This window comes from Urocitellus parryii, chromosome X (genome assembly GCF_045843805.1).
Source record: "Urocitellus parryii isolate mUroPar1 chromosome X, mUroPar1.hap1, whole genome shotgun sequence".
NCBI lineage: Eukaryota > Metazoa > Chordata > Mammalia > Rodentia > Sciuridae > Urocitellus > Urocitellus parryii.
This window is the reverse complement of record NC_135547.1, coordinates 79,682,216-79,706,432: the sequence shown is the minus strand read 5'-3', so window position 1 is coordinate 79,706,432 and position 24,217 is coordinate 79,682,216. Positions and strand designations below refer to the sequence as shown.

The 24,217-nt window shown below is 36.1% G+C and overlaps 1 long non-coding RNA gene across 9 annotated transcripts in view; it reads left to right on the top strand.

Moving 5' to 3' along the window:
* The first annotated feature begins 245 nt into the window (after positions 1 to 245).
* Positions 246 to 24,217, top strand: part of LOC113194494 (uncharacterized) — a 39,558-nt gene continuing 15,586 nt past the window's right edge. For 6 of the 9 annotated variants that reach the window (XR_013342542.1, XR_003302287.2, XR_013342541.1 and 3 more), the window contains exons 1-4: positions 246 to 385; positions 749 to 917; positions 1,786 to 1,914; positions 2,487 to 2,642. This is a non-coding gene — a long non-coding RNA (uncharacterized LOC113194494). Of the gene's footprint in view, positions 386 to 455; positions 583 to 748; positions 918 to 1,785; positions 1,915 to 2,486; positions 2,643 to 17,399; positions 17,463 to 24,217 lie in introns of those variants that run through there. The other 3 variants (XR_003302291.1, XR_003302292.2, XR_003302289.2) reach the window with 3 other exon arrangements.

Genomic DNA, 24,217 nt, shown 5'->3' with positions numbered 1-24,217 from the left:
GTCCGTGATTATGTACCCTTTCCACAAGATTTCTGCTCTTTAGAACCACAGTAACCCAATGAAGTACTGCGGCAAGATAAATGGTAAGGATCAAGCAATTGCGGTTTGACCAGTTGCCCCTTCACATAACCAGTAGCGGTTCCCGGAAGTCCATTTGCTATTGGGGGCGCGCGCTCCTAAAGTCCGACCCGGAAGCCATAATAACAGCGGCAGGAAGTTCCGGCTGTTCAAAGGCAGCGGTTCCGGCCTCAGGAGGGCCCAGGCTGCTGGGCAGTGTGCATGTGTTTTATTAGTGTTGTGCGGTATTCGGCGTGGTCCTTTGAACTCGCCGCCTGAGCTTATTTCGTGAACGGCTTCTTCTGTTCCTCGGGGTACCGGACTTACTGTGAGGAATGAGAGCGAGCGGGGCCGGAAGTGGGGGGTGTTGGACCTTAGACCTATGCCCCGAGGGTCATATTGAGGAGTAGTGCAGGGATGGACGCTTTCGTTCTAGTTGAGCATGCGCATTAGCTCTCCAGGGATAATAAAAAGGGGTGACTTGACAACGAAATGTGGTGAATGTATCTCCGTTTAGACTAAGTGGTAAGATTGGACTTCCAGAAATGATTGTTGAAGACTTTAGAAATGATCCAGCCTGGCTTTGATGAGTGGAAAGGCTTTTTCTGTTTTCCTTTTTGTTTGTTTTGTGTTTTACCAACAGAAACTTACCGCAAAATATAATATATGCTTGTTGCTTTATTCCCTCCAGGTGCTCCTAGCTTCACCCAGTTTCCCGATGGTGCTTTGAGCTGAGCAACTTTCCTCCACTGGGCCCTTACCCCCAATATGCCTCCTCACCTGAGGTTCAGAGCAATGGATTTGGCTGTTTATGGACTGCGATCTCTTAAAACACGATCGCTATATAAACTTTTCCTGCTGTAAGTTGTTTTGTTGGGTATTTTGGTCACAGTCACACAAAAGCTAACTAATACACTTCCCTTCTGGACTCCTTTCCCTATGAGCCCTGGGATTTTCTCCTTCCATATTAAGTTAGTATGGAACTTTGCTTGGCTGTCATGGGAGAAGTAGTGTGTCACATATTCCCCAATGGTATTAGGGGAAAGCCAGTGGGATTTTAATTCTGTATGAGTTTGGAATGGGCCCACCATATAGTACATCTTCACCTATTAGGTAGCAGACAGACATGAGTAATAGGAAAAAGGAGGGGAATACTGTACCCCCCCCCCCCATATGCTGTCTTTGGGGGAAAAAAAAGCAATTTACCTAACCTAGCTTATTGGCTTTAATCAGTAGGCTATGCTGCATTTCTCACCCAGTAACCTGCAGAGCTATTGTCAGGGCCTCTGTGCCAATAAGAACAACACAAGTTACTGTAAAGCTGGGACTTTACAGCTATACACGGATCAAAGATTCCAGGACTCAGGAAGACAGGATAATTAAAAGCAAAGACCACCAACTGTAAAATAGCAGTAGGGAATTAATCTAATGTGATCGTATTGTCAGTTGCAAATTGAGAGGTGGTTCCTGGGGTTACACTTTAGAAACTTCCCTAAGGCCCCCAATAAAACTAGGAAAGTGGCATGTAATCACTATCTTCTTTGAGAGAACCCACTTTCACCTTTGAGAGTGTCTGTTTTTTCCCCTTCTAATGATCTTTGGTATACTTTTATTATGTTTTATGTGTTGCCTGAAAGTTTTTTTTGCAATATCACCAGAGCCAAAATAACAACACAGTTTCCTTTACCATTTTGGTGCTGTGACTCAGATTGATATTTACTTTTCTAGATCTTTATTGTAGGCCTTGGATTCGTGGTGACTGGAAGGATATTTTAAGACAACTGAAAGTCTCTGGCTGGAGATACTCTGCTGGGACTGAAACTCTTGATTGAGACTCAGATCCTCCAGACCCTAGAGGTAAGAAACTGAGGCTTTCTTTTCAGTCTTTTTGGCAGATAGGTCTTGCTCACTGACAATTGAAAGTCACCTGGCTAGGGCAATACTGTAATGGAATCTGAAGTTCAATGACTACAGGATTTTTGAACCCCAGAGACCATTAGGGGAAAAAGACCTCTTTCCCTTCCTCATACCCTTTTCATCTTGAGATGGGTGTTTGAGAATAAAGGGAAAAATGCTGAATTTAAAAGGAAGTACCCTTGACCCTGCCTTTGTATCATAAAGGCGGTGGGCAGGTATAGGGAAAACTGGCATGAAATTATGTAACTCCATCCTAGCTCTACCTCTAGTTCAGTCCCTAGCATCTGTCCCTCTATTAATATTAATTCCCTACACCAATGGGTTGCTGTCTCTCCCATTGGAGATAGCCAGCATTCTCACTTGAATGTGTATTCCTTGCTTTACTCCAAAGGTAGCATTATCTTGAGATTGTCCCCATTCTCCATTAAATATATATCTACTTTTCTAAATAATTCTCTATCTATGCCTTAGACTGGTGTGTGCTGAAATTTTTTTCTGTCTCATATGCCAAGAACCTCGGTGGTCCTGAGTCAGGTTATCCCTTCTCTCTGGGAACCCTTCTTCAGAGACATCCCTTCTTCTGCGATAACCTCTATCTCTGGACCAACCAAACGTCGTGGGACCTCACTCAAGTCTCAAATCAGTGGGAACTTGAATTCACATTTAAGGTAAGAAGACACTTTCCATGCCTTTATGTCAAAATGCACATTTTAAGGTCTGCCTCTTATATTCAAAAGGCAAGTTTCTTAGCTCTTCTGTTACTTTTTTTTTCTTCAAATTTGTGTTCTAGTTAGCTTTTTCATTGGTGTGAACAAAAGTCCTGACAAGAACAATTTTAGAGGAGGGAAAAGTTTATTTGGGGTTCAAGGTTTCAGAGGTCTCAGTCCATTCATGGCTGAATTCATTGAATCCATTGTGCTGGCCCCAAGGTGAGACAGAACAACATGGTGGAAAGGTGTGGCAGAGGAAAGCAGCCTAGGCCCTAGCCACCTGTAAACAGCACTTCTCTCACCAGGAAGAAAATGTGTACCCTAAAGGCATGCCCTCAGTAACCTACCTCCTCCACTGACACCTTATGTATCTATAGACACTACCCAGTTAATCAATTTAAATGGATTAATGCACTAATTAGGTTAAGGTTCTCCTCACCCAATCATTTCACCTCTAAACTTTCTTGTATTATCTCACACATGAGCTTTTGGGGGACATCTCTTTTCTAAACCATAACAATTTGAAGCCAGGTCTCGCTAAGTTGTAGAGGCTGGCCTTGGAACTTGGATCTTCCTGCCTCAGACTCCTGAGTAGCTGGGATTACAGGTGTATGTCATTATATCCAGGTAATAAATGAAACTTTATAATACGTGAACTTTTGTTTGGCTTCTTTCACTTAGCATAAGGGTTTCAAGATACATCCATATTATAGTTGTTTGAGTCAGCTGTAGAGCTCCTCTAGTGTATTTTTTATTTTGTTTACTGTACTTTAAATTATAGAAAATTTTCTCTATTTAATTACACATGGTTTTCATACTTTCCTTTAGTTCATTAAACATGGTTTCCCTTAGTTCTTTTTTTTTTTTTTAAGTATTGGGGATTGAACCCAGAGGGCTTTGCCACTGAGCCACATCCCCAGCTCTTTTTACGTTTTGAGACAAGGTTTACTAAGTTGCACAGGACCTCACTAAGTTGCTGAGGCTGACTTTGAACTCGCAATCTCCCTGCCTTAGTCTCTTGAGTCTCTAGGATTGCGGGCATGTACCACGGCACCTGGTTTACCTTAGCTCTTTGAATTGATCAAGTTTGATAGTATATAGGCTTTGAAGAATTAGTCCATTTCTTTTAAATTATCAAATTTTGAATGTATAATTATTCATAAAATAATTCTCTTTGAAAGCCAGGCACGGTGGCACACACCTGTAATTCTAGTGGCTCGGGAGGCTGAGGCAGGAGGATCAGGAGTTCAAAGCCAGCCTCAGCAACTGTGAGGCGCTAAGCAACTCAGTGAGAGCCTGTCTCTAAATAAAATACAAAATAGGACTGGGATGTGGCTCAGTGGTAGAGTGCCCCTGAATTCAATCCCTGGTACCGCCTCTGCCCCCCCCCCGCCCCCAAAAAGAATATATGTTATAGATGAGAGAGCATGGCTGGTAGCTGCGGTAGCCACTGAGGCAAGGGGAGAAGCACAGGCAGAGAATTTATAAACAATTTTTTTTTTTAAACTTCGGGGAACTTGTGGATTAGAGAGAGAGGCTGATTTTTTCATACACACAAATATATATATTTTTAATTGTAGACGGATACAATACCTTAAATATAATAAATTAAATAAATAAAATTATGTGGTGCTGAGGATCCAACCCAGTGCCTCACACATGCTAGGCAAGTGCTCTACCACTGAGGTACAACCTCAGCCCCGGAGGCTGATTTTAATGAACACAGAGTCAGTGGGGAAATGAGTTGAATGAAACCAACCCCAAATTGCTCAGATTCCTGGAGCAGGGATTTTGAACTGAGATTCCTGGCAGGTGCAGCCTGGGAACTATCTGTAAACACTGGGGCAGCCAGCAGAGACAAATCAGGATGATTGATATAAAGGAAGTTGCCAGCAGTAGCATTTTACCACCTGCAGAGTGTGCCTGATTCAGAGTGACTGAAATAGCCACAAAACATTATACAAGTTCCAAATACAAAGAGGAGAACACTAAATCTTTGTGGCAGGCACCCCATAAGAGCTATTGGGAATCCACCTTATAGCAGTCACTCAGGAGTGTTTGCATTCCAGGGCATATATGCGGTAATTCACTTTGAGAGTGGCCAAGGTAAAACCTGTGGAAAGTTAGTCCCTGTACCGGAAAAGTGGATTTTACCAGAGGCCTCAGTGATCTAGACATCCAGCAGAGTCTGGCATTTCTCCAGTAATAGGGGGTGTGAACCAAATCCCAAATATCTACCAACAGAGTTCCAAAATTCACCCAACATTAAACCCCAAATACTGCAACGTCATATTTAGAACTCTGCTTTACCCCCACTATGGTATTACACAATCCACCAATATTACATAGTCTATCCTATTCTGTACTGGGAGATTGGAAGCTGAGAGCTACTACACTTGGCTAGCAGCTAGGTGAGGAACACAAAAGACATGTGATTTAATAACCCCCAGCTTTTGATCCAACGGTTACAAAGCCAAAAATAAACATAGAGAATGAAAATCCATTCCTGCCAATAATTTTGACCACCAAAACAGAAACAGGCCCTTTATTTCTTACCAAGATATTTCTGTTTGTTTTCTTTTATCTATATTCACATTTTTAAATTTTTAATTCTCTTTAAATTTTAACCTAAATTTTTTCAAGCATAATTTCATCAGTATATTATTTTTCACTTTTTTTGATCATACATGATTTTTTGTATGTGTATATGTGTGTTCTCACTGAAAAACACTGAGAAAATAGGCTTGAAAAAATAAGTATATATTCATATAATTTTTACCTTCACATTAATAGCATTTGTATATAATTTAGTCTTATTTGAATCAGTGGGGTATAATTATATGAGAGTTTGAGTTGTAGGTTCATACCTTGGTTCCTGTCCCTCCTATCTCCCGTTTTTTACTTTTTTCTCTAATAGGCAGATTTTCTTGTTCTTTCTTGCTTTCTTTCCTTCATTCTTTAGTTGTAGTTAATTTTTATTCCTCTTTACAGTTGACATCTGGTATCTCCTGCCTCTCCTATGAACAATTTCTTAAGTATCTCAAACTTTCTTTCATCTTCCTGATTTTCTCTTAAAAAGTAGAAATCACTGGGTGTGGTGGTGCACGCCTGTAATCCTGGCAGCTGAGGCAGCTGAGGCAGGATGATCACCAGTTCAAAGCCAGTCTTAGCAACTTAGTGAGGCCCTAAGTAGGGCTGGGGATATAGTTCAGTTGGTAGAGTGCTTGCCTTGCATGCATAAGGCCCTGGGTTCAATCCCCAGCACCACACACACACACACACACACACACACAAAATGCAATAATCATTTTAGGGTCTGGGGATATAGCTCAGTTGGTAGAGTGCTTGCCTCATATGCATAAGGCCCTGGGTTCAATCCTCAGCACCACAAAAAAAAAAAAAAAAAAAAAAAGGAGGCCCTAAGCAACTCAGTGAGACCCTGCCTGTAAATAAAGTACAAAATAGGGCTGGGGATGTGTCTCAGTGGTCGAGTGCCCCTGAATTCAACCCCTCATACCAAAAAAGAAAAAAGAGCCAAAATCCCACTAAGTAACAGAATTATGCAGTTTATATATTTCCTACTCCATTTATGTTGTGATTATAAATACAGTGGATGACATAGTAGACACCTACTGTTAAATGTCCAATCTAATTCACAGTTATTTATAGTTGGTACTGATGTTAAATGCTAATCCCATCATTCCTATATAGATGGCAATTAGTGTTATAGATTTCAAAGTAGACACTGAATATTTATATTAGCGCTGTACATCTGTTGCTGACATTAGGGCTGTCCCTGGCTCCCCCTTTCCCTTAAAAGGGGCTGGAAAGTGATTGGGACACTTTGAGATCACAGAGTAGTGATCCTGATGCCGAGAAATCCTCACAACTCAGCCAAGCAAAAGTGAATCTCACCCTACACATGATCTAGACCCACCTGAGCCCTGACATTACTTCAACTCATAGAATTGGGGAGATAAAACTCCCAAACTAATAACCAGGCCTCAAGGAGGAACAACCAGAGGGAGACTCACGTTCCACCCCTTTACATCTACTCATATATCAAAAATTGAAAGAGATCCCAGAAGAGACAGTAACTACACACAAAAGGACATACATATAAAAGAGAAAGGGGAATCCATTTCAATTGATGCACAAGTTTAGGACTTTTGAAAACATGAGAAAACAGGCAAACAAATTTCACCCCACTCCCAAATTTATAATCCCCTAACAAAGGATCCCAGATATGAAAGGGATAAAATTCCAGAGAAAGGTTATTTAAAAACGGATTTTTTTGTTGTTGTTGTTGTTGGTACCAGGGATTGATCCCAGTGATCCCTGGATACAACCCTAGCCCTTTTTTACTTTTCATTTTGAGACATGGTCTTACTAAATTGCTTAGGGCTTTGCTAAGTTGCTGAGTCTGGCTTTGAACTTGTGTCCATCCTGCCTCAGTTTCCTGAGCCAATTGGATTATAGGCATGCTCCATTGTGCCCAGCAAAAACTGATTATTAAAATGTTCAGTGAAATTTGGCTGGGGCTGGGGCTCAGTGGTAGAGCGCTCGTGCAGCAAGGCGCTGGGTTTGATCCCCCACACCATATAAAAATAAAACAAAAATAAAATTAACGTTTAAAAAAACTTTAAAAATGTTTAGTGAAATAAAAGAGAGCTAATGAATTAATTAAGAAAGCAATGCAGGAAATGAAAGACCATTTCAGTAAAGAAATAGTAATATTAAAGAGAAACCAATCAGAATTCCTGGAAATGAAAAACATAATCAAATTAAAAACTCACTTGTAATCATCACCAACAGATTACACTGCATAGAATATAGAACTTCAGGCCTTGAAGACAGGGTACATGAAGTTGAACACATAGTATGCAATAAAGGGAAAAATTAGTAGAAACTGACCAAAATATACAAGAATTCTGTGATAACATCAAGAGACCCAACTTGAGAATAATTGGGATATAAGCTAAAATCATTAACAACATCAAGAACATTTTCAATGATAGAGTAAAAGAAAACTTTTCCAGTATCAGAAATGAGATAGACATCAATGTACTGGAGGTATACAGGATCCTAAATAGACCAAATCAGACGAGAAGCTCTCCAAGACACATCATAATCAAAATGCCAAACATAGAAAGTTAGGAAAAACTATTAAAAGGGACAGGAGGGAAATATCAGGTCACCATTTAAAAGAAACCAGTAAATCTCACTTCTGACTTCCCAATTCAGACGCTAAAATGAAGGAGAGCCTGGAATGAGATATTGCAAGCTCTAAAAGAAAATAATTGCCAACTAAGATTGCTGTACTCATCAAAGCTTTCTTTCAAATTTGAGGGGGAAATAAAAACTTCCCATGACAACGATAAGCTGAAATTTCAAATTTATGACCACCAAGCTAGCAGTATAAAGAATACTTAAATATAAACAGCTCACAGGGCTGGGGATATAGCTCAGTTGGTAGAGCACTTGCCTTGCATGTACAAGGCCATGAGTTCAATCCCCAGCACCACAAAAGAGAAAAAAAAAAAAAAAAAACTGCACACAGAGGAACCCAAAGAAGATTAGTAGAAGAGTAATCATCTCAATGAAAATCAAGACAATTAAATATAGCAAAGAATCAGAATGGCAGAAAACCACTAACATCCAGACTAACACTGAATGTAAATGGTCTCAACTCCCCAATTAAAAGACATAGATTAGCAGAATGGATCAAAAACAAGATCCAACTATATGCTGTTTGCAAGAGACTCGTTTCTTTTTTTTCTTTAAATATGTGTGTGTGTGTGTGAGTGTGTATGTGTGTATTTGTTGTTGTTGATGATGGACTTTTATTTATATGTGATGCTGAGAATCAAACCCAGTGCTTCACACATGCTAGGCAAGTGCTCTACTATTGAGCTACAACCTCAGCCAAGAGACTCATTTCATAGGCAAAGACACAGACTGAAGGTAAACGAATGGAAAAAAATATTCTATACAAATGGAGTCTGCAAACATGCAGCCATCTGAAAACCAGATATTCTCATATCTGACAAAGCAGATATCAAGCAAAAATTATTTGGAAGGCACAAAGAAGGCCACTACATCCTGGTAAATGGAAAATTCCAACAAGAAGATATAATGAGAGCTGGGGTTGTGGCTCAGCAATAAAGTGCTTGCCTAGCATGTGCGAGGCGCTGAGTTCAATCCTCAGCACCACATACAAATAAGTAAAATAAAGGTATAAAAATTAGTTTTTAGGGCTGGGGTTGTAGCTCAGTGGTAGAGTGATTGCCTAGCATGTGCAAGGCACTGGGTTTGATTCTCAGCACCACATATAAATAAATGAACAAAATAAAGATCCATCAACATTAAAAAAAATTAGTTTTTTAAAAAAGAAGATATAATGATAGTAAATATATATGCCCTAAACGTCAGCACTCCCAATATATATAAAAAATACTCCTTGGCATTAAATCTGAAATAGACCCCAATACAATACTGGGTGATTTCAACACACCCTTATCACCAATAGACAGGTTATCAAAACAAAATCAATAAAGATATTTCCAACCTAAGTAATACTATAAATCAAATGGACCTTGTTTTCGCATTTTCACTGCTGTGAGTAAATGACCTGACCAGAACAATCATAGAGGAGGAGGAATTTATTTGAGGGCTCACAGTTTCAGAGGTCTTGGTCCATAGATGGCCAGCTCCATTCCTCAGGGCTCCAGGTGAGGCTGAACTTTATGGTGGGAGAGTGTGGCAGAGGGAAGCAGCTCATATCACGATGATCTGGAAGCAGAGAGAGAGCACTCTCCGATTACAAATGTATATTCCAGAGCCACGCCCTAATTCCCACCTCCTCCAGCCATACCTTACCACTTCAATTACCACTCAGTTAATCCCTATCAAGAGATTAATTCACTCTCACAACTCAATCATTTTTTCTCTGAACTGTTTTTCATTGTCTCATAATGAGCTTTTGGGGGACACCACACATACAAACCATAACAGACCTAATACACATCTATAGAATATTTAACCCTCAAACAGCTAAATTTACCTTCTCAGCAGCTCATGGAACCTTTTCCAAAAAAGACTATATTCTAGGTAGAAATGTAAGTTATAGCAAATACAAAAGAGTCTATATAATCCTGTTCATCTTACTGAATTTTAATGGAATAAACTAGGAATGAATAGCAAGAAAAATAATAGAAACTACATAAACATGTGGAGATTAAATAATATTTTAAATGAAGACTGGATTAAATAAATGAGAGAAGAAATTCTGAGAATCAAATGAGAACATAGATACAACATATCAAACTCTCTGGGATGGTAGGAAAGCAGTTCTAAGAGGAAAGTTCATATTATTGAATGCCTACATTAAAAGAACATATATACCAAATAAATAAGCTTATATTCTACTTTAAGGCCCTAGAAAAGCAGGAATAAAGGAATTCCAAACTCAGAAAATGCAGGAAATAATTTAGATCAGAGCTAAAATTAATGAAATTGAGAATAAAAAAACAATATTGTTTCAGGATCAGTGAAACAAGATTTAGTTCTTTGAAAAGACAAATAAGATTGATAAACCTTTAGCCAAACTAACTAAAAGTAATAGAGACCCAAATTAACAGAATTAGAGTTGAAAAAGGAGATATAAGCACAGATACTTCTGAAATCCAGAGGCTCATTAGAAGCTATTTTGAAAAATTATACTCCAGTAAAATGGAAGATATTGACAAATTTCTAGTCATATATGACCTGCCTAAATTGTACCAGGAAGATATAGAAAACAAACTAATATCAAGTAATTAAATTGAAACAGCAATTAAAAGTCTTCCAACAAAGAAAAGCCAAGAGCACATGGGCTCTCAGCTGAGTTCTACTAGACTGTTAAAAAATAACTAATTGGAATCTTCCTCAAAGTATTCCATGAAATTAAAAGGGAAGAAAGACTTCCAAATATATTCCATGACGCTAGTATAACCATGATACCAAAAGCAGACAAAGACACATCAAGGAAAGAAAACAACAGAACAATATCCCTAATGAACATAGATGTAAAAGTCCTTAATAAAATAGTAGCAAACCACATTAAAAAATTAAGATAATACACCATGATCAAGTGGGTTTCATTTCATGTATGCAAGGTTGGTTTAACATTCAAATCAATAAGTGTAATTCACTGTACAAATAGAATTAAGAACAAGAATCAAGTGATCCTCTCAATAGATGCAGAAAAGGACTTTGATAAAATGCAGCACTCATTTATGTTAAATATACCAGCAAAGTCACCAATACAAGGAACTTACTTCAACATTGTAAAGGCTATATGTGACAAACTCAAAGCCAACATTATACTGAATAGAGAAAAAGTGAATGCATTTCCTCTAAAAACAGGAACAAGAAAAGCACTCCTTGGCATTAAATCTGAAATAGACCCCAATATAATACTGGGTGATTTCAACACACCCTTTTTACCAATAGACAGGCCATCAAAACAAAATCAATAAAGATATTTTATGTAGATCCCTTAAAAAAAAAAACTAGGAATGGAAACCAGTGTATAATCTACCTGTCCCACTCCATATTCTTTTTCCAAAAGAACTAATAAAAGCACACTAAAGTGGTACAGCTACCTCAATGTTTATAGCAGCACAGTTCACAATTGCCAAAGTATGGAATTATCCCAGATGCCCCTCAGTAGATGAATGGATTAAGAAATTGTGGCATGTATGTACAATGGAGTTTTACTTAGCCAATTAAAATAATGAAATTATGACATTTGCTGGTAAATGAATGAAAATGGAAAACATCCTACTATGTGGAATAAGTGAATCTCAGAAAATCAAAGCTCAAATATTTTGTCTTATATGTGGAAGCTAGAGCAAAATAAAGGAAAGTTGGAGGGCAGGATCAGGTATCAATGATATAGGGAAATCAGTAAAGTATAAGAAGGAGATGGAGAGGGAAAGGAGGTGATGGGAAAGTGGAGAAAACACAAAATGGATTTTAAAAAATCATGCTATGTGCACATACCACAGGTAATTTCACCTTTATGTATAAGTGGAGAGAACCAATAAAAAAGAAATAAATAGATGATCTAAAGGAAGATCAGTAGAGAAAGGTGAATGGAGGGAGGAAGGATGAGAAGAGGGGACATGAACTGAAATTTAATTCCAAGAATGTATGAATTTGTCAAGATGAACCCAACTACTGTGTGTAACTATAATGCTCTAATAAAAAATAAAATAATTCTTTTTATAATGATTGAAGATTCCATAAGGATATCCTCTGTATTATATCTGATAAGGTAATTTGTATCTATTTTGTCAAGTCTTCCTACAAGTTTATAAATTTTAATTATCTTTTCTAAGAGTTATCTTTATATATTATTTTTAATTGCAAAATAAAAAATGTTAACAAACAATAAATCTGTTGCTGTGTGCCACATGATAAATGAGAGAATGAATGATCGCAATCTTCTCCCTGAGCCTGACAGCAGGACTTATTCAACCCATTTTCCAAAATATTACATCATCAAACCTATGATTTACCCAATTTTTTTTTTTTAATATTTATTTTTTAGTTCTCGGCGGACACAACATCTTTGTTGGTATGTGGTGCTGAGGATCGAACCTGGGCCACACGCATGGCAGGCGAGCTTGAGCCACATCCCCAGCCCCGATTTACCCAATTTTCCACTGAAAATAATTAATTTAAATATAAATGAACTAGATATTGTAATTAAAAGGTATAAATATTCAGCATGTGTAAAAGGCAAACAATATATCACACTTTAATATCAGTACACTAATAGGTTAAAAGCAAAAGAAGAGGAAAATGAGCATAAGAAGTCAGAAGTAGAACTATTAATATAAAATAAATTTCAAGAAAAAATATCTTCAGGGGCTGGCATTGTGGCTGAGCAGTAGAGTGCTTGCCTAGCATGTGTGAGACACTGAGTTCAATCCTCAGCACCATGTAAAGTAAATAAAATAAAAATATTGTGTCCGGGCTGGGGATGTGGCTCAAGCGGTAGCACGCTCGCCTAGCATGCGTGCGGCCCGGGTTCGATCCTCAGCACCACATACCAACAAAGATGTTGTGTCCGCCGAGAACTAAAAAATAAATATTAAAAAATTCTCTCTCTCTCTCCTCTCTCACTCTCTCTTAAAAAAAAAAAAAAGACCCCTCCTCCTGATGTTAAAAAAAAAAATATTGTGTCCAACTACAACTAAAAAACGTATTTAAAAAAAGAGAAAGTATTTTCAGAGATAAGGAGGAACATTTCATAACCATAATAGGATAACTTCTTCAAGAAAGTATAATAATCCTAAATGTGTATGTACCTAATAACAAAATTTCAAAATACATGAAGTAAAAATTAATAAAACTAGAAAGACAAATCCATAATCATATTTGGAGATTTTAAGCCCTCTTACTTTGCTGGAAGAAGTAGTGATATAGAAAGCTTAACAACACTATCAGCCCCCTTGAACTACTTGTTATTTATAGAGAATTATACACAAAAATGACAAGTAGAAAATTAATAAGGATAGAATATATTTTGTCATAAAATAAGCTTTGAGAAATTTTAAAATTTTGAAATCATGCAGACTGTTGTTTCCTGCATGATTTATTACATTAGAAATCAATCACTTTAAGATATATAGAACCCCACCCCCATGTCTCAACTACTTTAAAATTAAATGGTACACTTATAAATATCTCACAGATCAAATAAGGAAGCACAAGAAAAGCAAATAAAAAGTGCTTTGAACTAAGTGATAATTAAAGCTTAAAATATCAGAATCTTTGGAATGAAATAGTACTCAGATGAACACTTGCAACAAAGTATTTGTATCAGAAAGAAGCTAGATTAACAAATTATTTTCAAATTAGGTCGTAGGAAGAAAAAAATAAAGAGTAGGAGCAGAAATATGTGAAACAGAAAAGAAATAATACAACTAAAAGTTGGTAAAAATCGCTAACAAGTCAAATCAAGAAAAAATATTAGTGGAAAGGGAGCTATCAAAACAACCCTTCAGATGCTAAAAATGTATTAAGGCAACATTACAATCGTATGAGTACAATTGAGAAGCTTATATAAGTTGTTCTATTTTAGAGGATAGAAACCCCTGAGATCCACGTAAGTGGTATGTTTTTTCCCATCCTTTCATTTTCAGTCTGTGGATGTCTTTGCCTTTGAGGTGAGTCTTTTGGAGACACCATGTTGTTGGGTCTTGTTTTTTAATGCAGTCTGCCAATCTGTGTCTTTTGATTGATGGATTTAGGCCTTTAATATTCAAGGCTATTATTGAGATATGATTTGTATTCATGGTTATTTGGGTTTATTTCTAGTTTTTAATATTATTTAGTTTCTCCTCTGATTGACTATTCCTTTAGTGTAGTTCCTCCCTTCGCTGGTTTTCACTTTTTAAAAATTTCATCTTCATGGAATATCTTGTTGGGAATATTCTGAAGAGCAGGCTTTCTGGTTGTAGATTCTTTTAATTTGTGTTTATCACAGAAGGTTTTCAAGGGCTGGGGCTGTAGCTCAGTGGCAGAGCACTTGCCTAGCATGTGTGAGACACTGTATTCGATCCTTAGCACCACATAAAAATGAAACAAAATAAAGGCGTGCTGTCCGTCTACAACTACAAAAACAAAATTAGAAAAAAAAAATAGTTCAGTACAGCATCCGAGATGCTGTGACCCACTGGAGCCGCACAGCCTCTCAGAGATGGGTATGGCTCGCTAAAATGCCAATCAACCTGTTTGCCACAACAACCCATGCCACAACAAGAAGCAAGACTCCTCACTGAAACCTTATCCCTGCCTTTGATGTACTCCCCCTTAAATAAAAAATTGGAGCCATTTTTTTAAATTTTAGTTGTAGATGTACACAATAACCTTTATTTTATTTTTATGTGGTGCTGAGGATCGAACACAGAGCCTCATGTGTGCTAGGCGAGCACTTTACCACTGTGCCACAATCCCAGCCCCAAATTGGAGCCATTTTAAAAAAGAGAGAATCAAAGGGAACAAAAATATATATATAAAACAAAAATATAAAAAACATAAACAAAAAATGTATATAATGCAAAAGTTTAAATAAAAAGATTAAAAGAATATAAAACAAAACTAAAATACACTAATCAAACATCCTAGTTCACAAAAAACTTCTAAGAACTATCTTTTAAAGAATGGGTTTCTCTGTTTGTTTCTTGGTTTCAGTTTTACTGTCTTCTGCGCTTTATTTGTTCCCTTCTGTTTTCTTTTGCTTTTGTTTTTCTGGTTTTTAGAAGTAGAAACTTAGCTTATGGATTTGAGATCCTTCTTCTTTTCTAATATAAACACTTAATGCTAAAATTTCCCTTTTGATATTCCTTTGTACCAGCCCAAACATTTTGATATGCTGCAATTATATTTTAATTCACTCCCACTTATTTTAAATTTTCTTTTACTTTTTCAGTTGATCCATTGATTATTTGTAAGTTTGTTGTATGTTTTGTAAGAATAGATTTTCTTGTCTCTCTGTTCTTTTCTAGCTCGACTCCATTATGGTCAGATAATGACTTCAATTCTTTAAAATTGTTGAAGTTTGTTTTACGGCCCGAGGATGATCTATATTCTTTTTTTTTTTTTTTTTAAACATGTACAAATGAAGCCAGATTTTTTTAAAGTTTTTTTTTTAAAGAGAGAGTGAGTGAGAGAGAATTTTTTAATATTTATATTTAATATAATTTTATATTATATAAACATTTATAATTATATAAACATCTTTGTATGTGGTGCTGAGGATTGAACCCGGGCCGCACGCATGCCAGGCGAGCATGCTACCACGTGAGCCACATCCCCAGCCCTGATCTATATTCTTAATGCACCTGTTTCAATTTATCTGAATCCCTTCCATGCTAATTTGCAATGTAAGGCTAGGAAATTGCTCCCCATCATCTCCATTTTACTTCTGTAGCTACAGAGAGCCAAGGTCTCAAAAAGAATATCAAGTTTCCTTGGCTCTGTTCTACAGTGGTTTTCAAGTCACAGATTAATTTCTTAGTTGCATTTCATGTAGTTGTCTTTAGGTGGCAGCAAAACATGACAAAAAAGGAGAACTGGCCCCTTCTTCCTCCACCCACTACGTTAAAAAAAAAAAAAATGAAAGTAAAAGAAATGGGTGTATTTCTGCTGCCTTGAAAGCTGGGATACTCCCTTGAACAATGTCTTTTTAATATATCTGCCAATTTGAGAGATGAAAAAAGATTATTATTTTTGAAGTGGCCTTTAAAAATTGTTAGGTTGAATTTACATTTGTGTGTTTTTAGTGGATGCTTTCCCCCTTTAATTTATCTTTTCATTTTAATCGTTCATTTTCCTGTTGAGAATCTTAAAGGACAACTTAAGGCTTTTTCTTTTTTATCATTACAAAAATAATTCAACTCATTAAAGAAAAGTAAGAAATGTCATAAAGGAGAAAAAATGAAAGTTACATGTTACCACTAATAGCATTTTGATACACTTTGCCTGTTCCTATGTTGGTGTTTTGGTGGTGTGCTGTGGATTTAAAATTATATTCTTGTCCAGTTTTGCTTCCTAATTTTTTAAAAAATATTGTATTTAGTTGTTGATAGACCTTTATTTTATTTATTTATATATGGTGTTGAGAATTGAACCCAGTGCCTCACACATGCCAGGGAAGTGTGCTAGCACAGAGCCACAGCCCCAACCCCACTTACTAATTTTTAAGTAAAATTAATATTGTGATCCTTTTTATCTCACTAAACTTTTTGAATATTCTTTAAAATAATTTCATTAAAATTTAAAAAATAATATACAACTAATCTTTTTGTACATTATTGTTAATTTTTATATTTATTGCTCCAGATTAAATTTGAATATATGTCAACTCCTTCCCCAAGTAGAATTTTTGAAATTCGGGTTGATTGAAATCTATATAATAATTTGGGAATAAGAAATGAAGTAACAATTAAAGACAGGCAGTCAGTGTAGATAGATAATAGGGTAGGATTTTGAAAATGAAGGCAGGTTTAGGTGTGGGAAGTTAAAGAGAACCACCTCTGGGAGATTGTTAATACCTCTAGAGCCCTTCCTCCACTCTTACCAAGATAGTTTGCTCCTCCTCCAACCTGTTACTAAGGTAACCCATCCCAGGAATTGTTCCTCCAAAAGGTATAAATTAATGCCTCCTGGGCTGTTGCTCTTTTCCTGTCCATCTGCTTCTCACCTTTTGGCCATCCCAAGGGCATCTCCTTGGCCTAGTCTGGTATAGGGATGGGGAAAGGAAGTAGCCAGATGAGGAGGGAAGAGGGCAGGAGAACAAAGAAAACCTAAAATGTATAAAAAGGGCAGGAGGCTCCTACTTCTTGGGATACTAGGAAACTAGCTATGGCCCCCCTCTCTCTCTGGGAGAAATCTACTTTACTATTTTTTAAATAAAACCTGCTTTCTATGCTCGCCTTGGGGTTCAAACTTAAGCATTTGAGGAAGCAGAACTTCTCACTGTTAACTGATAGCAGTATCAGTATAATCTTTAAGGTAAATAGTTTTTCCATCCAGGTATATAGCTTATCCCTTTATTGACTTACCTCATTTATCTTCTGTAAAAATTTGTCACTTTATCCATATAAGTGTAGAATATTTCTTCTTAAATACATTTCTAATATTTTCTATTTTTTCTTACAGTGATAGAAAGTGATTTGACAATGAATGGGGAAAATGAAGGCCCATTAACTTCCTTAAATAATAAATGGAATGATTAACATTTCTTTGTGTTGTAATTGTTTGTTTTGTGGTACTGGGGTTGAATCCTGGGTTTCCCACATTCTATGCAAATGTTCTATCTTTGAGTTACATCCTCAAACCCTTTTCATTTTAAGGCAGTGGCCTAGAACAATGATTCTCCTGCCTCAGCCTCCCAAGTAGCTGGGTTATTGCCCTGTGCCATTGCACCTGGCTTATTGAAACATCTTAAAGTAAGATGTGCTTATTGTTGAAACATTGGGCAAATGTAGAAAAGCAAAAGAAGAAGGGAGAACAAAAATCATCTATTCATCTGTATTCTCAAAAATCATTAGTACCAACTTGGTATATTTCCTTCTGTTTCTTTTTGGATTTCTTTATTGTGTTCATAAGTGCACAATTCTACATGGAAATGTGCTTCTAAAATTTTTAAACAGTACAGAAACATATAAAGATATGAAATAAAAAGTAAAAGTGTTGACAAAAGCTTGGTCCTTGTCCCAATTCAATAATGAGGACCCAGTTTTGAGAAAAAGGAAAAAGAAGGTTTAGTGCTTGGAGTTGTTTCCTGACCCTGAATGGGCTCTTCTTAGATATTTATTACCCTAGTTGTCTCTGTCAAACTGGTTGGCCTAAGAGTTAGTTTGTTACTCTCCTAAAGAAACAAGCCTCTTTGCAATTGCTAACCACTCAAATCTATATTATTTTCAAGAATACCCTTGGGCTTGAATTTCCCTCACACTCTGAAATAGTCAGGTTTTTTTGTTTGTTTTTGTTTTGTTTTGTTTTGTGTGTGTGGAGATCTTCAGAGTTTTCTGGTTTTATGGACTCCTTCCACTTGGAAAAATTTATGAGCCACTGCCTTGGGCCCTGGACAAAGGAGAAGCATTCTCTATTTTCCTTTCCTTGCCTTTTACTTTGGAACCTCTGCCTTGTGAACACACTGGTGTGACAGCAACTGATGCCCCAGTATTTTGTACTTCAAACCCTGGAGTAGAGCACCTACCTTATGAGTTGGGGGCTTGGTGGAGGAAAGAAGTCTCTTGGCCACATTAATGAGGACTAACATTAGTAAGTCTGAGTTAGAGGAGATGAAAAATACTGGCAGTTTGCCCCTCCCCAGTAATGTACTTTATTTATTGGGAGCCATACCTACCTGGTGCAGAGTTTCTCCCAGAGTTACCTGGGGAAAGGAGGGAACTGATCATGGCTCAGTAGCAATTAAAGTGCCACAGAATTTCATTGTTCTTGCCAACTTTTCATAATTTTTATTGTATAAATATTTCTTCATTTCCTGTATTCTTTGGCATAATTTTCAGACTCTAAACTGTCATTTAAAAGTAATTTCAAGTGCTGGGCATGGTGGCACATGCCTGCAATCCCAGTTACTAGAGATTTTGAGGTAGGAGGATCATCGCTTGAGGCCAGCCTAAGCAATTATAGAGACCCTGTCTCAAAAAAACAATAAAACAAACCACTAAAAAGCCAAGATGGGGGGCAGTTGGGGATTTAGCTCAGTGGTGGAGTGCTCACCTAGCATGTGTGAGGCCCTGGGTTCAATCACCAGTACCACACACAAAGGAAATTCCACCACTTATAATTGTTTTTCCGGAAAGAGTGTTCAAGGTTTTTAATGACTTCATCCTTTAAGTGGAATCTTCAATCCAGTAAAATATTTTTTGCACTTAAATCTCATCATATTTTTTTTTTTTGTGTGGTGCTGGGGATTGAACCCAGGGTCTTGTGCATTGAGGTAAGCACTCTACCAACTGAGCTATATCCCCAGCCCCATAATTTCAATAATAGTGATATAATAGAATAAAACTAAATGTTTAACAGCAAGAAAATGATGAAATAAAAGATAAAATCATTCAAATAATAGTTTGGATGTAGTTATGCAAGAATATTAAAAGTCCATACATAAAGCCATATACAGTCATGTGCTACATAATGACATTTCAGTTTTAAAAATGGACCACATATATGATAGTGGTACCATAAGATTATAATGGCGCTAGTATTGCAAGACATAACTCATGTGTTTGTGGGATGTTGTTGTAAACACACCAAATGCTTTGACAGTCATATGAAAGTATAGCATGTGAAAGCTGGGGTTGTAGCTCAGTGGTAGAGTGCTTGACTAGCATGTGTGAGGCACTGGGTTTGATTCTCAGCATCACATATAAATAAAGGTCCATTGACAACTTACAAAATTAAAAAGAAAGTGTAGCACATGCAATTATGTATAGTATATCATACTTGATAATAATAATAAATGACTTATTGGTTTATATGTTTAAAGTATACTACTATATTGTATTTTTTATTGCTATTTTGGAGTATATTCATTTTACTTATGAAAAACCTCCAGCTTACTATAAAATAGTATGCCATGTTATGCCAGCAGCAGATTCATACATCTTACGTTTGTTGAGTATCTTGATTTCATGAACAGGCCACATTGACTGGTTAACTTATGCTATCCAAGTTTGTGTTAAGTACATTCTACGATGTTCACTCTGGCAAAAGCACCTAATAGCACATTTCACAGAACATATCTCTATTGTTAAGCAATGCAGGACCGTATATAGTATAGTCCTAATTCTGTTAAATATATATATTTATAAGAATATAGAATATTTGTATAGATAATATTTAGGGAAAATATATTAAATGGTTAACAATAGTTATCTGTATGTTGAAAAATTATTTTCTTATTGCATATATAGTGTAGATTTGCCAAGTTTTCAATAATGCTTATGCATTACTTTACAAATCACCAAAAAAATCATCAAGATTATCTAAGAAAAATATTTATGACAAGTCATTACTCTTATTTGCCATGATCACAATTCTATGAAAATATTTGAGTACAAGTAAAAAAAGAAATACTATAAAATACAAACTATTGCGTATCAAACAAAATATTTATTGACTATCTAGGATTAGGGATGCAATATTAAGTAAAATATTTATTGAATACATAGGATTAGGGATATAATGGAAAGTAGTAGGAATGCTATCATAGGTTACAAGGTTGATTTAAAAATTTTTCCTTTTTCCAATTAAAAAAAATCAACATATAGTAGTATTGTAATAATCAAAATAATAATATAAGTGGGCAAATGAAATTCAGAGAAGAAACACTAGTATCTTTAAAAAGCTATGAAAAAAATTATTTGCCTTAGTAGCACTTAAGGTATGCACATTTTAAAAATATGTATCACTTTTCTCCATTTGGCCTTGCAAAGGACTTTTTAAGATTATTGTGGTAAAAAACACACAACATGAGATCTATCTTAATTTTTTAAGTGCATTGTACAGTATTGTTAATTATAAACATAGTGTTGTGTAATATCTCTAGAACTTTTTCATCTTGCATAACTGAAACTTTATACCAAATGCATAGTAACTCTTTCCACCTTCTGCTAACCCTTAGATACCATTATTCTACTTTGTAATTCTATGACTTTGACTGCTGTAGATAATTCATGTAAATGGAATCATGCTGTATTTGTCCTTCGGTGACTGCCTTATATCACTTAGAATTATGCTCTTAAGATTCATCTATGCTATGGCATACAACAGGATTTCATTCTTTTTATGGCTGAATAATATTCCATTTTATGTATATATCATATTTTCTTTAAACATTCATCCACCAATACATATTTAGGTTGTTTCCACCTTTTAGCTACTGTGAAAAATACTGCAATCACCACAGGAGTACAAATATCTCTGTAGGATTCTGATTTTAACTCTTTTGGATAAATATCCAGAAATGGAAATTACTAAATCATATAGTGGTGCTATTTTTAATTTGTTTTTAGAAAACTCAATACTATTTTTCATACTGGCTTCACCAACCTCACCAATACTAGTTATATTTTGTTTTATAGTGGCCATCCTGACAATTGTTAAGGTGATATCTCATTGTGATTTTGATTTGCATTTCATCCATAATTAGTGAGATTGAGCATCTTTTCATATGCCTGTTGACCCCTTGCTTGTCTTTAGAGAAATGTCTGTTTAAGACCTTTGCCCATTTTAAAATCATTTTAATTCTTTCTTTCCTCCTTCCTTTTCCTTTTCTTTCTTTTTTAATATTTTTTATATTTGTTTTTATATTTGTTCCTTATATATTTTGGAGAGAAATCACTCATGAGATATACAGTTTGCAAGTGTTTTTTCCTTTTCATAGGTTGCCTTTTTCATTCTTGAATGCTTTCTTCGCTGTGCAGAAGGTTTTTACTTGACTATAAACCCATTTGTCTATTTTTGCTTCTGTTGCCTGTGCTTTTGAAGTCTTATCTAAGAATCCCTGCCTGGACCAATGTCATGAAATGTTCTTCCTATGTTTTCTTCTAATAGTTTAATACCTTACATTTAAAGTATTAATTCATTTTGAGTTGATTTTTGTTTTGATGTAAGATCAGGATCCAGTTTCATTCTTTTACATTTGGATATCCAATTTCTCCACTATTTGTTGAAGAGGCTATTTTTTTCCCCTTTTGATTTGGCACCGTTGTCAAAGATCAGTTGACCATATATACATGGGTTTATTTCTAGGCCTTAACTCTGTTCCATAAGTCTATACATATGTCTTTATGCCCATGCTACAGTGTTTGATTACTGTAGCTTTGCAGTGTATTTTGGAATCACAAATTATGAGCATCCAAATTTGTTCTTTTTCAAGACTCTCTTGGCTATTTAGGGTTCTTTGTGGCTCCATGTGAATTTAGGATTTTTAAAAAAAATTTCTGTAAAAATTTTTTTTGGGATTTTTGATAGGGGTTTGACAAAATTGAACATGTTTCTAAGGTTTATTTTTTAGTTATAGGTATATCTTTATTTTATTTTTATGTGGTGCTGAAGTTCGAACCCAGTGCCTTGCACGTGGTAGGCAAGCACTCTACCTCTGAGCTACAACCCCAGCCCAGAATTGAACACTTTTTAATGGTAACAACACTCAACAAACTAGAAATAGAAGGAAATTACCTCACTATCATAAAGGTCATACAGGAAAGTATAGCTAACCTAATAATGAATGATAGAAAGCTGAAAGCTTTTCCTGTAAGATTAGAAGCAAGGCAAGGATGCATACATCTATTCTACATAGCACTTAAAGTCCTAGCCAGAGCAAATAGCAGGAGAAAGAAACAAAAGTCATGTAAATTTTAAGGAAAGAAGTAAAATACCCCCATCCACAGATGACACAACCATTTATATGGAAAAATCTAAAGATCACACACACACACACACACACACAGCACAACATTTCACACAATAAAAACTTATTAGAACTAATAAATGAATTCAATAAAGTTGCAGAACACAAAACCACATGAAGTCATTTGCATTTCTAACACTGAGAATGAACAATCTGAAAAGGAATTTAAAGAAATAACTCCATTTCAAAGATAATAATATCAAATAACAAAAGAAAAGAACAAAATACTTAGGAATAAACCAAGGAGAAAAAAGACTTGCACTGAAAACTACAAAACATTTATGAATGAAATTAAAGAAGATACAAATGAAAAGATACCTCATGTTCATAGACTGAAAGATTTAAAATTGTTAAAATTTCCACACTACCCAAAGTGATTTTGCAAAGAATTTAGAAAGGTACATTGAAAGGAAGGTGGCTTTCAATTCCAGAGCAGCTATATAACAGGACTTCTGCTCAATTTGGGCAGTTTGTAGCACTTTAGTGGAACAGTATTGCCCCCAATTGGCAACTTTGACAATAGTTAGATAAAATCTAAAAATATTGTCTTGAAGAGGATTTTGTACCATTGAAATATATGCCAAGGAACCTAAACAAGATGAATAAAAAAGAGGAAAACTGTGGTTCTGGTGTCCATTCTGTTGGATTTCCCTGGCCTCCTAGAACCATAAGAGTAATGTATTTATTCAACTAGCAGTAATTGAGCACATATTGTAATTATGTGCCAGGCATTGTTCTCAGTGCAAGACAGACAAGGTGCAATTTTCCCAGTATCTGCATTCTATTGGGGATGTGGGGCATAAAAAAATCACTCCAAATAATAATGAGTGCTCAAGGAGAAGAAAACAGGGCAATATGCTAGGTTTGATGATTCAACACTTTTACATAAGCTTCACTGAAGAGATAATATTTGAAATGAGAACTGAACATGAAGAAGGAGCAAACTATGCAACTATCTAAGGGCAAAGGTTCAACAGTCATAAAGACCCTATGAAGGGAACAAGTTTGACAATTCCAGGAAAGAAAAGTCATTGTAGACAAAGCATATTGATGCAAGTACCAAATAGCAGGAAGTGAAGGGAAAGATATAGATATAGCCAGGATCCAGAATGTGTAAGCCAAACTAGTTGGTTGAGTGTTTATTTTAAAGTATTTGAAGTGTCTTAAGTAAATGAGTGTCATAGTCCAATTTGCATGTCTTACAGTATCACTTTGGCTGCAGTATGGAGAATGGAAAGGGCAGGGGAGCAGCAAAAATGGGAACATGAATCTGGTTGTGGTAATCACCTGTAATCCCAGCACATTGGGAGGCTGAGGCAGGAGGATTGCAAGTTCAAGGCCAGCCTCAGCATCTTAGCAAGACCCTGTCTCAAACTTAAGAAAAAGGGCTGGGGATGTGGTTCATGGATAGGGCACCCCTGGCTTCAATCTCCAAAAGAAGAAACATGTGGGGACATAAAGATCAGTTAGGAAGCTCTTTCTGATAGTATATCTGATATTGCTATGGCAGCAATGGTAAAAACGAAGAATA